The 16,953-nt window shown below is 51.0% G+C and overlaps 1 protein-coding gene across 8 annotated transcripts in view; it reads left to right on the forward strand.

The window, feature by feature from the left end:
• Positions 1-16,953, forward strand: part of IL4R (interleukin 4 receptor) — a 73,601-nt gene that overhangs the window by 24,736 nt on the left and 31,912 nt on the right. The window contains exon 1 of one of the 8 annotated variants that reach the window (XM_061153063.1): positions 4,185-4,209. The exons of 5 other annotated variants lie outside the window; for them this stretch is intronic. The gene's annotated coding sequence lies outside the window, so the exon portion shown is untranslated. Of the gene's footprint in view, positions 1-4,184; positions 4,210-13,872; positions 13,993-16,953 lie in introns of those variants that run through there. 2 more of the 8 variants (XM_061153062.1, XM_061153064.1) reach the window with 2 other exon arrangements.

Here is a 16,953-nt window from a genome sequence, read left to right on the forward strand (position 1 = left end):
CTGTGAGCCAGCCCCGGGAGAGAAGTGGGGGAGCTTGGTAGATGTAGAATGAGAGGCAGCAGCATGCTGAGCAGTGGGAACAGCATAGATAAAGGCTAAGGGATCGTGCAGGGATTGGGGGGAAAGGGGGAAAAGCCAGTGATGGATGGAAAGGTGGGACATGTCATGAAAGGCCTTGCATGCCATGAGAGGAGTGTAGGCCAATGTGTTTTACTTTTGCCCGAACCATAAAAATCACAATGCAGATTCCTGGACCCCCACCCTGGATATCTAGAGTCAAATCTTGGGGGAGGCTTTGGGAAGTTCGCAGGGAGGGAGAAGCACTAGCCTATAGCCCGGATTACAACATACTCAGTTCCCAGCAGGTCCAGGATGACCTGAGCATTTCCAAATTCTGGGCAGTGACTCAGTGACTGATGCACTTTACTGTACAGAAATCTGTACAACTAAAGCCCACGGTTGCAGAAAGCCCAGGCAGACAGGAACTGTCCCCGAAGGCATTCACAATTTCCTGGTGCTCAGATCCAGAAAAAAAGAGCTGAGATGAAGTATCAGGGATGTGAGAAGAAAGACCCTTTCCTGGACCTCCTTTTCTCAAGCGTCCCCCACCCCCGATCCCTACCCCCGGATGGAGGAGAGAGTTCAGAGGAGAGAGTTCAGGATCAAATGCCCACTGCCCTTGATGGCACCTGGGAGTGGAGCCAGAGACACAAGCCCCCTGGGTGTTTCATTTCCTCACATTTGTAAAACTGAGCTTTTGTGAGTTGTTAATGACATCATGTTTTATAATCTCCCTAGCGCAATTTCCAACACACAATACATCCACAGTCAGTGTTCCTGTCTGTTGTCACCTGTCAAGACGTATAGCTTGGAGGTTAAGAGCATGGACTCTGGAGCCAGGTCGCCCAGGTTCAAATGCTGGCTCTGATCATTCTTCTATTTATTTATTATTTATGGCTGAGCTGCGAGGGCTTTCTCTAGTTGCGAGAGCAGGGGCTACTCTTTGTTGCAGTGTGAGGGCTTCTCATCGTGGTGGCTTCTCTTATAGCGGAGCACGGGCTCTAGGCGCACGGGCTTCAGTGGCTGTGGAGTGTGGGCTCAGTAATTGCGGCTACTAGCAACCCACTCCAGTACTCTTGCCTGGAAAAATCCCATGGACGGAGGAGCCTGGGAGGCTACAGTCCATGGGGTTGCAAAGAGTCGGACAGGACCAAGCAACTTCACCTTCATTTTAACTTTCAGGCTCTAGAGCACAGGCTCAGTAGTTGTGGTGCATAGGCTTAGTTGCTCTGCAGTATATGAGATCTTCCCGGACCAGGGATCGAACCCATGTCTTCTGCACTGACAGGCGGCTTCTTAACCACTGAACAGGGATGTCCGTGTGCTACTTCTTACGGAGCCACTGTCTCAGGACCTTAGTTTCCCCATTTGTGAAATTATTATATCTACTTTACACCTTTTGTAGTGATGAATTGAATTCATAAGCGTCAGGCATACAGAACAGTGCCTGGTGTGCGGTAAGCACTGTGTATTTGTTAAGCAAATAAATGACTCCCACTGGATGGCATTGAGGCTGCTGCTGCTGCTAAGTTGCTTCAGCTGTCTCTGACTCTCTGCAACCCCATAGACAGAAGCCCACCAGGCTCCCCCGTCCCTGGGATTCTCCAGACAAGAACCCTGGAGCGGGTTGTCATTTCCTTCTCCAATGCATGAAAGTGAAAAGTGAAAGGGAAGTCGCTCAGTCGTGTCCGACTCTTAGCGACCCCATGGACTGCAACCTACTAGGCTCCTCCATCCATGGGATTTTCCAGGCAAGAGTACTGGAGTGGGGTGCCTTTGCCTTCTCCAGACATTGAGTCTACCCACCCATTTTACAGGTAAGAAAACCAAGATTCAGAGATGTGCCAGTAGCCTTGCCTAAGGTTGCATATCTGGGAGTGATAGGTAGAGGGATTTGAACCTGCTTTCCTTCCCAACCTGTGTCCTTTCCCATCATGCCAGTCTGCTGGGGTGGCTGAAAGGGACATCTTTGGGAGCATTCCTTAGGGCCAGAGACATGCCCAGAGTTGTTTGACCCGATTTCCCTTGGCTCGGCTAGAAGAGAGGCTGATGGCTTGCCTAGACGTTGTCCAAACTTGCCCTGTTAAGAATGTGGATGGGAGGACCCCAGTGGAGGCGGGGGGTCCTGGACAGACCACGGGACCCTGCATCTGATGGGCTGTATTCCCTGTTGCCTTGCTTCTCTGAGCCTGAGTCCGAGAGAAGGGCACAGGTTTAAAGTTAGGGGCCCCAGATTCAATTGTGAACTTGCTCTTCCTGTCTGTGGGATCTGGAGGAAGTTGCTTAACCTCTCAGCCTCAGTTTGCTTGTCAGTAAAATGGGTATTTGGAGGGGGGAGGGGCAGCATTTGTGAGACGATTGTTTGGAGAGACCTTGCCCATGGCTCTGTGATTGCTGTTTCTCTCCCCAGTGAGGACAGAGTCACTTCTTCACATCCAGCTCCCGACTTTCTCATTCGTTTCTTCTTCGGATATTTATTGGGCACCTGTGTGCCAGGCAGGGCTTCCCAGGTGTTCTTGCCTGGAGAATCCCCTGGACAGAGGAGCCTGGTGGGCTACCCAGTCCATAGGGTCACAAAGAGTTGGACACGACTGAAGCGGCTTAGTCATACACATGCGCATGCCAGGCAAGGTGCCAGAGGACTGGCACAGAGTCCTCGTCCTCCAGGAATTTGACTTCGAGTTGTGAAAACAAGCGGTACACAAACACACACGCACAGAGCGACACTCCTCTGCTGCTGCTGCTGCTGCTAAATCGAGTCAGTCGTGTCCGACTCTGTGCGACCCCACAGACAGCAGCCCATCAGGCTCCCCCGTCCCTGGGATTCTCCAGGCAAGAACACTGGAGTGGGTTGCCATTTCCTTCTCCAATGCATGAAAGTGAAAAGTGAAAGTGAAGTCGCTCAGTCGTGTCTGACTCTTAGCGACCCCATGGGCTGCAGCCCACCAGGCTCCTCCGTCCATGGGGTTTTCCAGGCAAGAGTACTGGAGTGGGTCACTCCTTACCTAGCATTTGAAATCCACAAGCTCTGAAAACCGGAAGTGTTCTCATCACTCAGTTGGAAGCAAGACCTGACATGAACTAAACATTAGGCTGTTTGGAGTCTTCATTTCTTCCCCATGGTGTGAAGGCTCGTGTGTCTTGCTGCAGAGATGCACATGTGATTGATCACGGGGTGCTCCTCGGGCCCCGTGCGGGGCAGGGATCCTTATGACGGGTGGTATATTTTATACAAGATGACCTTTCTCTAATCTGAGTAATTCTGAATTTGGAAATGCGCCTGGGCTGCGGGAGGACATGTCTTCTGCAGTGTCGTGTCGTGTCCCATAGAGACAGTGCTCAGAAGAAAGTAGAGCAGGATGCGGGCGGAGCTGGGGGAGCCTCTCTGAGAAGGCACATTTAGAAGGCCAAGGGGCCCTGGAGGAGTGGGCCAGATGGAGGAAACCACAGAGGATGCTAGAAAAGGTCTTGTCCAGCCCACTGGCCCCACTTCCGGGCCTGCCACTTGCCCCCACTCTGGGTGCACTGTTCTACATGCGCACATCTGTGCCTTTCCAAGAAGTGGTGATGCCTCTGAGGTTTCGGGTTTGCCTCCGACTGACTCATTCTCATTCTTGGGGCCCCCTCAGGCCTCTTCACCTCCTCGTTGGCACTTAAGAAATCCAGATCTTCACCAAAGCAGGCGTGGGAGCTATGACTCACTGGGCAAGCTCACCCTCTGAGCTGGTGTCTGAGTCCCCCTCCTTCTCCCTCCAGGAGAGAGGGAGGAGACAGATCCTGGTGACGGGAGGAGAAGCCTGGCCCTCCAGGGTTTGGTGGAACAGATTTCCTGAAAAGGAGGAGGTGTTCTGAGCAACAGGACTGTGAAGGGACTAACAGCCTCCGGCCTGCAGATCCCATTTGGAAAGCTAAAAGTGACAGGCACGCCTGCCGTCTCAAGTGCCTGTGTGGGGCTTGCTGCTTGCACTCAACTCAGCAAGCGTGTGGAGGCTGTGGACACAGCAGCAGCTGACACAGAAGCCAGGGTCCTCGTGGGGCTGGCTGTCTAGTGGAGGAGGTGACTTTTGAGCTAAGACCTGAAATAGAAAGGCAGATATCTGGGGAAAGAGTGATCCCGGCGGAAGGAACAGCAAATGCAAAGGCCCTGAGGTATGTCTGACTCAGCACAGGGAAGCTGATGTGGTTGGACGGAATTGAAACAAGGGGAAGAGGGGAGGGGAGAGAGGTCAGAAAGGCCAGCGGGAGCCAGACAGCTGCATTGCCTCATTCATCTTGTGCCAAAACCATACAAGGTGGGAACTGCTCTTATCCAGATATATAAAAAAAAGACAGGGCAGCAGATTTAGTAACTTGTCTGGGAGTCACACAGCTGTGAATCCGACAACTCCAGGGTCCTCAGCTTTTACTACTGTGTTTAAGCACATCATGCAAACTATTCAAATGCTAAAGGCCCACCTGTCACCATCCACTGTTAGTGCTTACCTGCCATGGATAACCTTTGTGCACGTGGTCAGGCCAGGCTCGAGATCACAGGTGATCCGATCATTGTGCAGATCATTTTACAGATTATTTTGCCGGTGAGCATCCTCCCCAGCATGGCAGACAGGGAGGGCACCTTAAAGCAGAGGGGACACAGTGGGGGTGCAGGCAGTGGGGGACCGACTCCTCCATCAGGCATTGTGGTACATGGAGGCAGGTAGACGCATGGGTGTCTCCCCATTTCCCTGGGGAGGAAACTGAGGCTCAGGGAAAAGACTTAATCTGGCAACGCAGCTCAGAAGTGGCAGAATCTGGTTTCAAATCCGGGGCTGGAAAAGTATGCAAAGTTTAACCACTATTCTGAGCCGTCCAGCCCACGGAACAGAGTTTAAAAGAACCAGGTTTCTTGGTTAGAAATAAGGGAGTGTAGTCACCAAGGACTGTTTTGGAGAACTGTGGAAAGGCTGAGGGTTTCCTGAAACAGCCAGAAAAGTGTTTTGTCTTTTTAAAAGAGGAAATGGAACTTCTCCGGAGAGGGAGAGGAGGGATGCCAGTCCTCTGCGGGGGCAGCCTTCCAAGCCCGCAGACCGACCCCCGCCCCTGGCCTCCCAGCAGTCTTGCTTCTGGGGAGTAGGCCTTCTAGAAGCCAGATTCCTGCTGTTGGACAGCTCTAACTAGGAGAAGATGTTTCCTGGGAGTTAGCCAGCTCAGCTCTCCAGGAGTTTTCACTTTCTAGTTTTTGTTCTGCTCCTTGGAGGTTGTAGACATTGCCCTCCAATCCAGTCCAATGGTTCTCTCTTTTTCTTTTTAAAAAACATTTATGTATTTATTTATTTGGCTGCACCAGGTCTTACTTGTGGCATGTGGGATCTAGTTCCCTGATAGGGGATCGAACCTGGGCCCCCTGCATTAGGAGCATGGAGTCTTAGCCACTGGACCACCAAGGAAGTCCCCTTAATGGTTCTCTCATTCAGACAACACAGCCATAATTCATTGTCATTCTTCCTGTTCAAATGGCTTTGTACATGACCCACTTGGTCGGAGCCCCACATACAAACCATTGCCTCTCCCAAAGCCTGCCCCCGTCAGAAAGGAGGGAGACTATCACCTCCTTGGTCTGGAACCCATACCTCTGTTGATACCACCCGCAGTCCTACTTTGTAGTGGCCACATACCACTTGGGGCTGGTATTGGATTTGTCAGCTAAATCCTCCAGAATTCCCTTCTACTATTTAGTCACTGAGTAGTGACCGACTCTTTTGCACCCCTGTGGACTGTAGCCCACCAGGCTCCACTGTCCATCAGATTTCTCAGACAAGGATACTGGAGTGGATTGCCATTTCCTTCTCCAGGGGATCCTCCCAACCCAGGGATTGAACCTGGGTCTCCCGAATTGTAGGCAGATTCTTTACCTCTGAGCCACCCAGGAAGCCCCTCTTCTACATGAGCTGCTATCAATAAGGGTTTCTTCCTTTCTGAGACTCCTTGTTTGTGGCTAACAATTGTTCTCAGTTTTTCTTGTTTCCTAATAAATCTACCTCAAGCTGTAATTTTTTCTAAGTACGGCTATGACTATTACACAGTTTTTGTTACACAAAGTCATTCACTACTGAAATAGTTTATAATTTCTTTTTCGGTTAAATTGTTCTATGTTTATAGTTTTTTAAGGTGGATGGAATTTTTAAGTTATATTTTGGTGGTTGATTTCTGTGGCATAGTGGTCAATATTTGTAGCTTCTATGACATCAGTGATAGAAAATTTGTCAAGATCTTCTTTGTAGGATTTTCTGATCAGTCTTTTTTGTCCGTTCCTCTCGTAGTTGAAAAGATGTGTATTTCTGGCTGGGTGTAAAGTTCTAAAAATATATCTATCTAGGTCATGTTTACTAATTATCTTATTTGTATTTTTCATGTTTTTCATGTAGCTTTCTCTACCTGCTTCATCTCCAACTATCACGGGAGCTCTGTTCATTTTTCCTTGACCTGCTGTCAGCTTTTTGTGTCATTTAAAAGATATTTATTTAGCTATATCAAGTTTTAGATCTTTCGTCGCAGCACAAGCACCCAGGCGCTCTCGTTGTGGCATGCAGGCTCACTGATTGTGGCACACAGGCTTCGTTGCTCCAAGACACGGGTGACCTTAGTTCCCTGACCGGAATTCAGCCCACATCCCCCACACTGCAAGGCGGATTCTTAACCACTGGCCGGCCAGGGAAGCCCTTAGTTTTTTGCTTTGTTTTTGGAAGCTTTGTTTTCTGGTGCGTGTAAATAGAACGTATGAATAGAAGAGAGTTCATGACTTTTACACCTTCCTGGTGAGTTGCTCCTTTTATCAGTATAAAAGAGCTACCTTTCTCTCTTTTAATACTTTGATGTCTTGAAATCCATTTTATTCAGTATTAATAGGACCCAATGGTAAAGAATCCACCAGCCGATGCAGGAGACACGGGTTTGATCCTTGGGTTCGGAAAGATCCCCTGGAGAAGGAAATAGAGAAGGAAACCCACTCCAGTATTCTTGCCTGGGAAATCCCATGGACACAGGAGACTGGCGGGTACACTGCAGTCTGTGGGGTCACAAAAGAGTCAGACACGACTTGGCGGCTAAACAACAACAAACAAGAACAACAATAATATTTCTATACCTGTTATCTTTATTTGCATTTTCCTTGACTAATTTTCCAATTGTTTTCTTTTCTTCCCCTCTAAAGTTGTCGGACTTTTTTTTTTTTGACGCTGCTCTGGTACCCAGATGAGTTTTAAAAAAAAAAAGCAAAACAAAACTTGCATCTTAGTCTCAGCTCTGCAACTCACTTGCTCAGCAATCTTGGGCAAGTCATTTTCCCTCTTTGGGCCTCAATTTCCTAAACCATAAAATGGGGATATGACTTGCTTTGCCCTTCTCTAGGGTTTTTGTGAAAATAATAACATAGTGAATATGAAAGACCTTGTAAACATACCTGTACTCATATGAGTCACTGGGTGTAAATATTGACCAGCATTCCGGGCAGTGAGAATGGCATGTACAAAGGCCTGGAGGGAGGAACTCACCCATGATGAGGTAGCCGACAGCTTCAGTTTCGCAGGCATTGGTTGGCTGAGTCCCGTGTTTGCAAAGAGACAGGATGAGTAAGACACAATCCTTGCCCTGGAGGACTTTTAGTCTGGAAAGACAGAGAAATGACAGGCATGCCTCACCCTTTATGAGAATGGAGAGGATATTGGGACAGAGAGACGGGCAGAGCTGTGAAGTGGGCAGAGGAAAGAGGTAGAGTTTGGCCAGGAACATTGTGAGGGTGCGTAGGTGGAGGGCACCCAGAAGCAGAGGAAATGGCCCAAGGGAAGTGGGGAGCCTATGGCACATCGGGGAGGGTGGGGCAGGGCGGGGAGGCTGTAAGGACTGTTCTTTGACCTCCTCTTGTCTGCCCCCGCTGAGGAGGAAAGCAGTGGGGATTGCAAAATTTTGGAATTGCTCACTGACAAAGTGTTGCAGCTCAGCCACACAAGAGCAGGCGCTGATGGTGTGCCTCTTGCCCTGCTTCCTCTCATCACCATAACAACTGCATCCCAGAGGGACAGAAGGAAGGGAATGTTTGGGGGTGCCAGAGCTTAGGGAAGGTGCAGGGGGTCTCACCTATTGCTCCTTTCCTCTTTTTGGGGGTCCTGACATCTCAGCACACAAACCGCCCTGCGGCACCCCCCCCCCACCCCCCACCGCATGAGGACATCAACTGGTGGTTGTAAGCCAAAGGGGATCACAAATGTGGTGTGTGGTTTTTAAAAATCAAAGTAATATACATAAAAATCTGGATTTCTAGCTTCTTGTGGAAAATCGAGAGTCCTAGTGATGCCTAGGCCTTCACGTATGTGGTGTAAAGCAGAGTGGTGGGCGGCTGCCTGGTAGGGCTGGACATGCGCTCACCACTGTCCCTCTCTACTCTCTGAGGTCGTGCGTCTGAAAGTCTCTTAGATGTTTGAGTTGACGCTGGGGGAGGTGACTCTCTGTAGCCACGAGAGGTGGCTGGAAGCTGCCCCCAGAGGGAGTGAGCGCCCCGTCATTGGGGGCAAGTAGCCAGAGTGTTGATGGTGCTGTGCAAAGGCCTCGAGGGACCTGCGGTCTTAACAGCTGTGGACTCCAGGGTTTTGGGGGATCCACCAGCCCTGAGAACTGGCTGTTCTGGGACCTTCGCTGACATACCCTGATCACCTCATACACTCTCCTCTGCTCTCTTCCTTTCCATCTCATCCTTTTTTTTTTTTTTCCTTTTCCTTTTTATTGCAATGTACATGCAGGTGAGGGCCCAGCTTCAGAAAGTAAACATGAGCACGTATCACCTGATCAAGAAATGAAGCGTGACCGGCGCCTCCCCCAGAAGTTTCTTTCCCACCCCACCCTCTCCCAGGACACTATCCCAATCACTAACCCCAAGATTGGTTTGTCTCCTTTCGGGCTTTATCTAAATGGAGCACATATCGCCCTTCCAAGCCCAGCTTCCTTCATTCAGCCTGTACTCTGAGACCCCATCTGTGTGTCCCGGCATCTGCCGTGTACTCAGGGTTGCAGAGTGGTCACTTGGCTTTGGGAGATGGGCTCTGTCACCTGTTCCATCAGCCCTGCCCTAGGCCTCTCTGCCCAGCCGTGCCAGCCATGGTCCCTTTGCCTCTCCTCAACCACCCCAGGAGGCAATGTGGTCCTGCTCTCCTTTCACAGATAAAGAGACTGAGGCTCTGTGGTCTCCAAGGACCCCAGCTTGCTGAGGTCTCCCAGTCAGTCTGTGCCGAGCCATGCTCTGAGTTAAGCTTCCATGTCTTAGGTGCTCTGGGGTCCCTGCCCACATGGGTCGCCCCACAGGACTGACGGGTTTCCCTGACCAGGCCAAGAATGATTAGGGATGAGACAACAGAAAGAACTCCAAGGAGAGCCCCACCCCCAACCCCACCTGTCTGCAGACCAAGGTTTGCCTAGGGGGCAAAGTCCTGGTCACTGTTGAGACATGCTCCTTGCAAGGGCTGGGCAAACAGTGTGTGCACTCAGTCATATCCAATTCTTTGTGATCCCATGGACTGTAGCCTGTCAGGCTCTTCTGTGCATGGAATTTTGCAGGCAAGAATACTGGAGTGGGTTGCGATTTCCTACCCCAGGGGATCTTCCTTACCTGGGATTGAACCCACGTCCCTTGTGTCTCCTGCATTGACTGGCAAATTCTTCACCACTACGCCACCTGGAAATCCTGGTCAAATTCTATCTCATCACTTCCTTGGAACTATTACTGAACCCCTCTGAGCCTTGGTTTCCTCTTCTGTGCAAGGGAGGTTTGACCACATCTTCCACACGGGGCTTGCTGGGAGAAGAAAGCAGAGTGGCATATAAAAAGAGTGAATTTATGGCTGCTTCCTGTAGGCCAGGTGTTGTACTGTGACTCAGAAGATCTGGGTTCACTTCCCAGGCCCACCGCTGACTAGCTGTACATCCTCAGGCAGGTTTCTGAACCTCTCTGGGCCTCAGTTTCCCCCTGTCTACAAAGGGAATGATAATAGTTGCACCCTCCATGTTCCTCAGCTGGGGAAGAAGGGTGGGCCTATGGGCAGAGGGGCCCAGGGCCTGATCTCTAAAGACTCAAGGAACTGGGGGAAATCATGGTGACTTCTGGTGACCTTAGGAAGGAGGTGCACCAGGAGCCGTGACTATCACTAAGACGGCCAAAATCTAATCAGCATCCAGAGCTCCAGACATCTTGTATCTGTGTCTCAGGGCAGTGAGCACTAATCATGATAATGCCTCAATTACCAGCTCTTGGGAGGTCAGCCCCCTCCTCCCCTCTGGGATGGCCAAGATCTGTGTGGTGCCTGCATCGGGGTATTCAAGGAGACTCTGAGCCTGGATTGGTCAGTGTTTATCCAGCAGTGAAAGGCAGAAAACACCAGTTCTGGGAGTTGGATCCCTGCCTCCATCAGGGTTGGCTGGCCAGACCTCACTGCACACAGCCAGGGGCATTTATTCATTCATTCTTCCATTCAGCAAGTATCTCTGGAACACCCCCTGCTGTGTGCCAGGCCCTGTGCTAGGCTGTAGGGCTCTAGCAGCGAACAGGGTGGGCATAACCTCTGGCCTTGTAGGAGCTGGCTTTCTCGGGGGGAGGGGGGTTGGACCGTGCACAGCAGGCGTGCGTGAGTGATAAGCTATGAGGAGTAAGTGCGGGCAGAGACACGAAGCAGGAGAAGGGCTTGTAGAGTGATGGAGGCTGGCCGTTAGGCCTCAGCAGGCGATGTCTGCATGCAGGTCCCTCAGTCTCAGCTTCCTTCCTGGGGGGCACTGGTACCTTCTGAGGATGGACGTGGCTTCCAGAATGCTAGGTGGAGACACCCAGATGCCTCTCCTGTGGACACTTGGACTCAGTGTGTCCACAGCCAACCTGAGTGTCCACGTTGACATAAAGTGTCTGTTGGAGTAGGATGCCAGCCCGTCCCTGAGATGGTGACCCTCACTCTGGGAGTCTGGCCCAAGCGAGTCCCGTGAAAGAGGTCCACAGTTACCAGCCCTCTCCTGCCCCTCAGATGCGGCTGTATCTTACTCTGCACAGCAAACCTGGGTTTGAGCTACAGCTGATGACCCACAAACCTGTCTCCTCCAGCGTGAGCTTTCTCTCTGAGCTCCAGGCTGCTAGGACATACTGTCTCCTGGATGCCTCCTGGGTCCATCACCCATTTGGACTCACCAACACCGCACCTCTTCCCGGCATCCTCCCACCATCCATCCATCCACCCATGCCCCAGCCCAAGGCCACCTGCCGCTCCCAGCTCCCAGCCACTAGGCATCACCAGGTTCTGCCATGTCCACCTCCCAGACAGAGCTGGTGCTGCCTGTTTTTCTGCAGCTCCAGCAGTACCCGCTCCTCTGTCAGCTGCTCCTGCGGTCATTCACACACAGGTCAGAGTGAACTTTCTGGAAAGCAGCTCCCCTCCTGCTTAATAGCCTTCAGTGGCTCCCTACTGTCTTGGGGATGGGGTCTGAATCGCTTACCATCCGTGGTAGACAGTGTTGTCCTCCAGCCCTGATGATTACACTGCTCTCATCCTCAGTGACCCTTACCCATCGCTGCAGCCCAGGGCCTGTCTTGTGGGATGGGAAACGGACCACACCCTCCTTCTCTTAGGCTCCTTCAGAAACTGTAAAATGGGTTTCATCACTGTATTCATCTCACAGGGGTCCTTAAGCATCCTAGATCTGCGCCTGTCTCTAAGGAAGCACTGTATCAGTGTAAAAACAGGAATAAAGTCAAGTACACACGCTCATTTATGGAGTTCCTGCTTTGTGCCGAGCACTGAGCTAGCTGTCTCCTTACAGAGGGTGAGGCAGGTTCCCTGCCCTGGCGTGGCCACGTGCCTTCTGGGGCACGTTCTTCCTTCCTCTCCACACACCACCGCCTCTCCCCTGGGGGATTCTTGTTCACTTACCCACGCTGCCCACCCCCACCGACCCTGTGGGACCATGGGGACCTTCCCCGCCTCTCGGCACTGACAACTCCATCCTCACAGCCTCCTACGTATCTGATGGTGCCTGACCTCAGTCCACTCCATCTTGGTGGGTGGCACCTCCGTCCTTCCAATGGCTCAGGCCAAAGCCCTCAGGGTCACTTTATAAGAATTATTTATTTATGTGCTTGTTTATGTATTGACCGTGCTGGGTCTTTGTTGCTGCCCTCAGAGGCTACTCTTCGTCGCGGTGCACAGTGAGGCCCCTCATTGCGGTGGTTTGTCTTGTTGCAGAGTGTGGGCTGCAGTAGTCGTGGCACACGGGCTTAGTTGCCCCACGGCACTGTGGGATCTTCCCGGACCAGGGATCAACCTCACGTCCCCTGCATTGGCAGATGGATTCTTAAGCACTGTGACCACCAGAGAAGTCCCTTGGAATCATTTTTTTTTACTCCTTCTAATCCCCTTTTCTGTGGCCCAGCCCTCAAACTCCATTCTGTCAGCAAAGCCTGTTGACTCTACCTTCAAATCAGATCTAGAATTTAACCCATTCTTACCTCTTCTGCCCTACAACCCTGGCACACCTGACACCTAGTACCTGGGCTAGTCCAGTGGCCTCTTCATGGGGCCCTTGCTTCTGCCCTTGACTCCTCCCCCCCGGCCAGAGGGAGCCTTTGATAGTCTCACCTCTGTGCCCCCGACCCTCCAGTAACTTTTCTTCTGGCTGAAATATTTGTTAAAGGCAAGGAGGAAGAAGTGAATGAATGAATGAAGTCCTTTTCCACATCTGTGGGTGCTGGCAGATAGTAAGTGCTAAGAAAGCAAGTGCAACGAGAATACATGGGGCAGGACTTCCGCGGTAGCATAGTGGATGAGACTCTGCCCGCCAGTGCAGGGGATGCAGGTTCAATCCCTGGTCCGGGAAGATTCCACATGCTGCGGAGCAGCTAAGCGCGTGTGCCACAGGTCCCGAAGCCCGCACACGTACAAAGAGAAGCCACCACAGTGAGAAGCCCACACACCACAATGAAGAGTAGCCCATGCTTGCTGCAACTAGAGAGAGCGCCCGAGCAGCGATGAAGACTCAGCACAGCCAAAAATAATAAATGAAAATGAAAGAAAAAAAAGAATACTTGGGGCACAGGCGAGTGGGTGGGGGTGGGAGCACACAGTAGGTACACGGGGAGCCTGGTGAGGACGGGAGCACACAGTAGGTACACGGGGAGCCTGGTGAGGACAGGAGCACACAGTAGGTATATGGGGAGCCTGGTGAGGACAGCAGCACACAGTAGGCACACAGAGCCTGGTGAGGACAGGAGCACACAGTAGGTATATGGGGAGCCTGGTGAGGACAAGAGCACACAGTAGGTACATGGAGAGCCTGGTGAGGACAGGAGCACACAGTAGGTACACAGGGAGCCTGGCAGGCTCCTGGGTGAGGTATCCGGTTCTTGCTCCTGGTGGCAGCAGAGGCAGCCCTCCAGCAGCGCCCCCTCCCCTCCCCTCTCGGGTTGGGAGTGGGGCAGGCAGGCAGAGGCCAGGTCACCTCGGAGCCCTGGCCTGGCCAGCCTCTGTTTTGGGTGGGGCAGCTGATGCGGCCATTGGTTCCGGGAACCCTCGCTGGGCAGCAGTTCTGGGAAGGCTGTGTCTTCCCTTCCCTTCTGGCCCCCTGCCAGACCGGCTCAGCTGCCCCAGAGAGCAAGGGAAGCTGCCGGCCGGCTTCAGATTGTGGCGTCTCAGGGGTCAGCAGCTCCCGGGGGAGGGCCCCCCGCGGCCCTGCTGTCCTGGGCTCTCTCTGCACGTGCCTCTTGTCACGGGCTGGCTGTATCCTGTCCCCTGATCCACCCCCTCCACCGCCACCCCTCCCTCCACTGGGTCTGCAGCCAAGAGAGGGAAGAGGAGTAGGAGGCCTGTGCACCCCGCTGGGCTCAGGACGGGTGGCTCCCACGCCCCTGCTGGCTTCTGACATTTGATCAAAAGAGTGAGTTAAGCGTGTCTCCCGCCGGCACACTCTGCGTGCTTCTGCTGTCTTCTTGGCTCAGGCTTCCCCCGACTCTGCTGCTTCCTAACTCCGTGACCTTGGCTTTGTCACTTGCCCTCTCAAGGCTTCAGGCTTCCTCTCTGGCCAGCGGGACTGGTAACGCCGCATGCCAGGGCTTCAGGAACTGTGTTTCGAGGGGCAGTGGTTAGGTGCATGGGTTCTGGAGTGAGATTGCCTGGGTTCAGATTCTAGCTCTGTGCCCACAAGCAAGTGCCCTAACCTCTCCACCTCTGTGGCCTCATCATTAAAATGGGGATTGGTGGGATGGGGAGAGAGATGGGAGGGAGGTTCAAGAGGGAGGGGACATATGTATACCTCTGACTGATTCCTGTTGAGGTTTGATAGAAAACAACAAAATTCTGTAAAGCAATTATTCTTCAATTAAAAAATAAAATCAACTTTAAAAATTAAAATGAAACCAAAAAAATAAGAAAAAAGAAAACAGCTGAATTTAGTAGAAGATGACCAAAATAAATGTCATTCAAATAAGAAATAACATAAAAAGATTTTTTTTTTAACTGGAGATTTTAATAGTACTTGTGAGAACTAAATTGCTCAGTATGTTGTAGGCACTTAGAACCAAGTCCTACAAGCACATAATAAGCATTATATATGCATAGCAATTGGAATGAGCAAAGGCTTGATACATACTCCATGTTTAAAAACAGATTATTGTCTTCACTTTGGTTGAATTTTAACCAACATTTAATAGATGTTTCATGAGTACACACTGTGTACACATCAGGCATTGTTTAGACACAGGGGACAAAGCAGTAACCACAGCTGTTTTTCTCAAAGCTGTGTTTGTTTTATTGATTTGTAAGGCCACTTTATATATGAAGGCCCTTCACTTTCTAGAATGCAGGTTGCTACTTTTTTGCTAATCTTTTGCTTGCTTGCTTTTTTTCTTCACAGTGTGTTTTGATCTGGGAAGGCTGAAAACATTTTTGTCACCAAAGCTTTGTATCTTTGCCATCCACATCCTGAAATAAAATGAGCATTCACACATATAACCTCAGTGATATGATTAGAGATGGTGATAAGTGTATGACAGAAATAAACAAGGTGCTGAGATAAGAAGTCGCAGAAGGAGCCCTCGTTGGATGGTGTTTCCTGATGTATAGGCTTCGAGGGAGGAAAGAGACAGGAGTACATCGGTGTTCAGAGGGCCACTGGGATGAAAGGCTCCTGGGGAGAGAGGGCAGGAATAGGAGGGAGTGGTACTGGGGTCTCAGGACCCAGATCATTAGGGGGATTTGGGTGGTTTGGGATTTTTTTGTATGTGCATTTTCTTAAACTTTTAATTTTATGGTAATTATCATAAGAATGAGGGCTTCCCTGGTGACTCAGAAGGTAAAGAATCTGCCTACAATGCGGGATACCTGGGCTCCATCCCTGGCTTGGGAAGATCCCCTGGAGGAGAGCATGGCAACCCACTTCAGTATTCTTGCCTGGAGAATCCCCGTGGACAGAGGAGCCTGGTGAGCTACCATCCATGGGGTCGCAAAGAGTCAGACGTGACTGAGCGATTAAGCAACAACACAACAAAATTGTAAGAAATAATACAGAGAGGTCCCTTATACTCTTTCTGCGAAGGGTGATAATGTCTTGCAAAACTGTAGTTCAATATCACAACCAAGATATTGACATTGATAGAATCCCCTGGTCGTCCTCAGATAGCCCCTGTTGTGCTTCTATTTGTCTGCATGTGTTTATAGGCAAGCACGCACACACATGTTATTTTTATTCATTTTGTTAGCCTGATTCTTATTAATTTAACGTTATCACGTGTCTAGTTTTTTGTCTCCATGACCACAGTGAGACACAGAGCAGTCCTTTTCTCTCGAGGATCCCCATGTTGCCCTTTTATAGCCACACCTCCCTCCCTCCCTTCCTCCCTCCCTCCCTCCCTGCCACCCCCTCCCGCCGCCACCAGCAGCCACTCATCTATTCACCATTTCCATAATTTGATCATTTCAAGAATGTTACATAAATGGAATCACACAGCGTGTGCCCTTTGGGATTGGCTGTTTGCATCCCGGGGCTTGGATCTGATGCTGAGTCAGAGACTCTGTTCTTGGATGGGTTGTGAAGCCTTGGGGCTCTGTGCTCCCCCCACCCTGAGTGAAGACATCTTTCAGGAGCCAGAGGCCAGTGAAGTGAGCAGATTATGGCCTGGTTTCCAATTTTAAAATGACTCTGGCTGCAACATGGGGTGCAAGATGGCAAGATTGGGGTGCAAGATGGGGTGACTCATGTTTGTTGTAACTGCTCACTGCCCCTCCCACTGCTGGCTTCCCCTTATTCCACTGTTCTCCCTACCTCCAAACTGGGTTTTGGAAAAAATCTTGACATGACCTTATTCAAAGATTCTCAAACACTGCTCATTGCCTAGAGGAGGGCCTTCAACCCGGAGTCCTTACTTGGGCTTCAGTAAGCTCAAATGGGCTTCCCTGGTGATTCAGTGGTAAAGAACCCACCTGTCAGTACAGGAGACACATGAGACGCGAGTTTGATCCCTGGGTTGGGAAGATCCCCTGGAAGAAGGCATGGCAGCCCACTCCAGTAATCTTGCCTGGAGAATCCCATGGACTGAGGAGCCTGGTGGGCTATGGTCCATAGGGTCACAAAGAGTTGGACCCAACTGAAGTGACTTAGCACCCATGCAGGCAAGCTCAAGTAACCTCTGTGTGAACCACTAAGATGGAATGCAAAATTAAATGTGTGCACTTTTCTAGGAAAAGTTCTTGGAGTTTGCAACGGATGTTTAGATGGGTCAGTGACCTCCAAAGCTTTGAGGACTCTGGCGTCTAAACACAGAGAGTGGTTAAGAGCCAAGGCTCTGGATCCTGACTGCCCCTGTTCAGATCCCAGGACTGTCACCTCTCCGTAACCTCAGAC

Source organism: Dama dama, chromosome 10, assembly GCF_033118175.1.
Source record: "Dama dama isolate Ldn47 chromosome 10, ASM3311817v1, whole genome shotgun sequence".
Taxonomy (NCBI): Eukaryota; Metazoa; Chordata; class Mammalia; order Artiodactyla; family Cervidae; genus Dama; species Dama dama.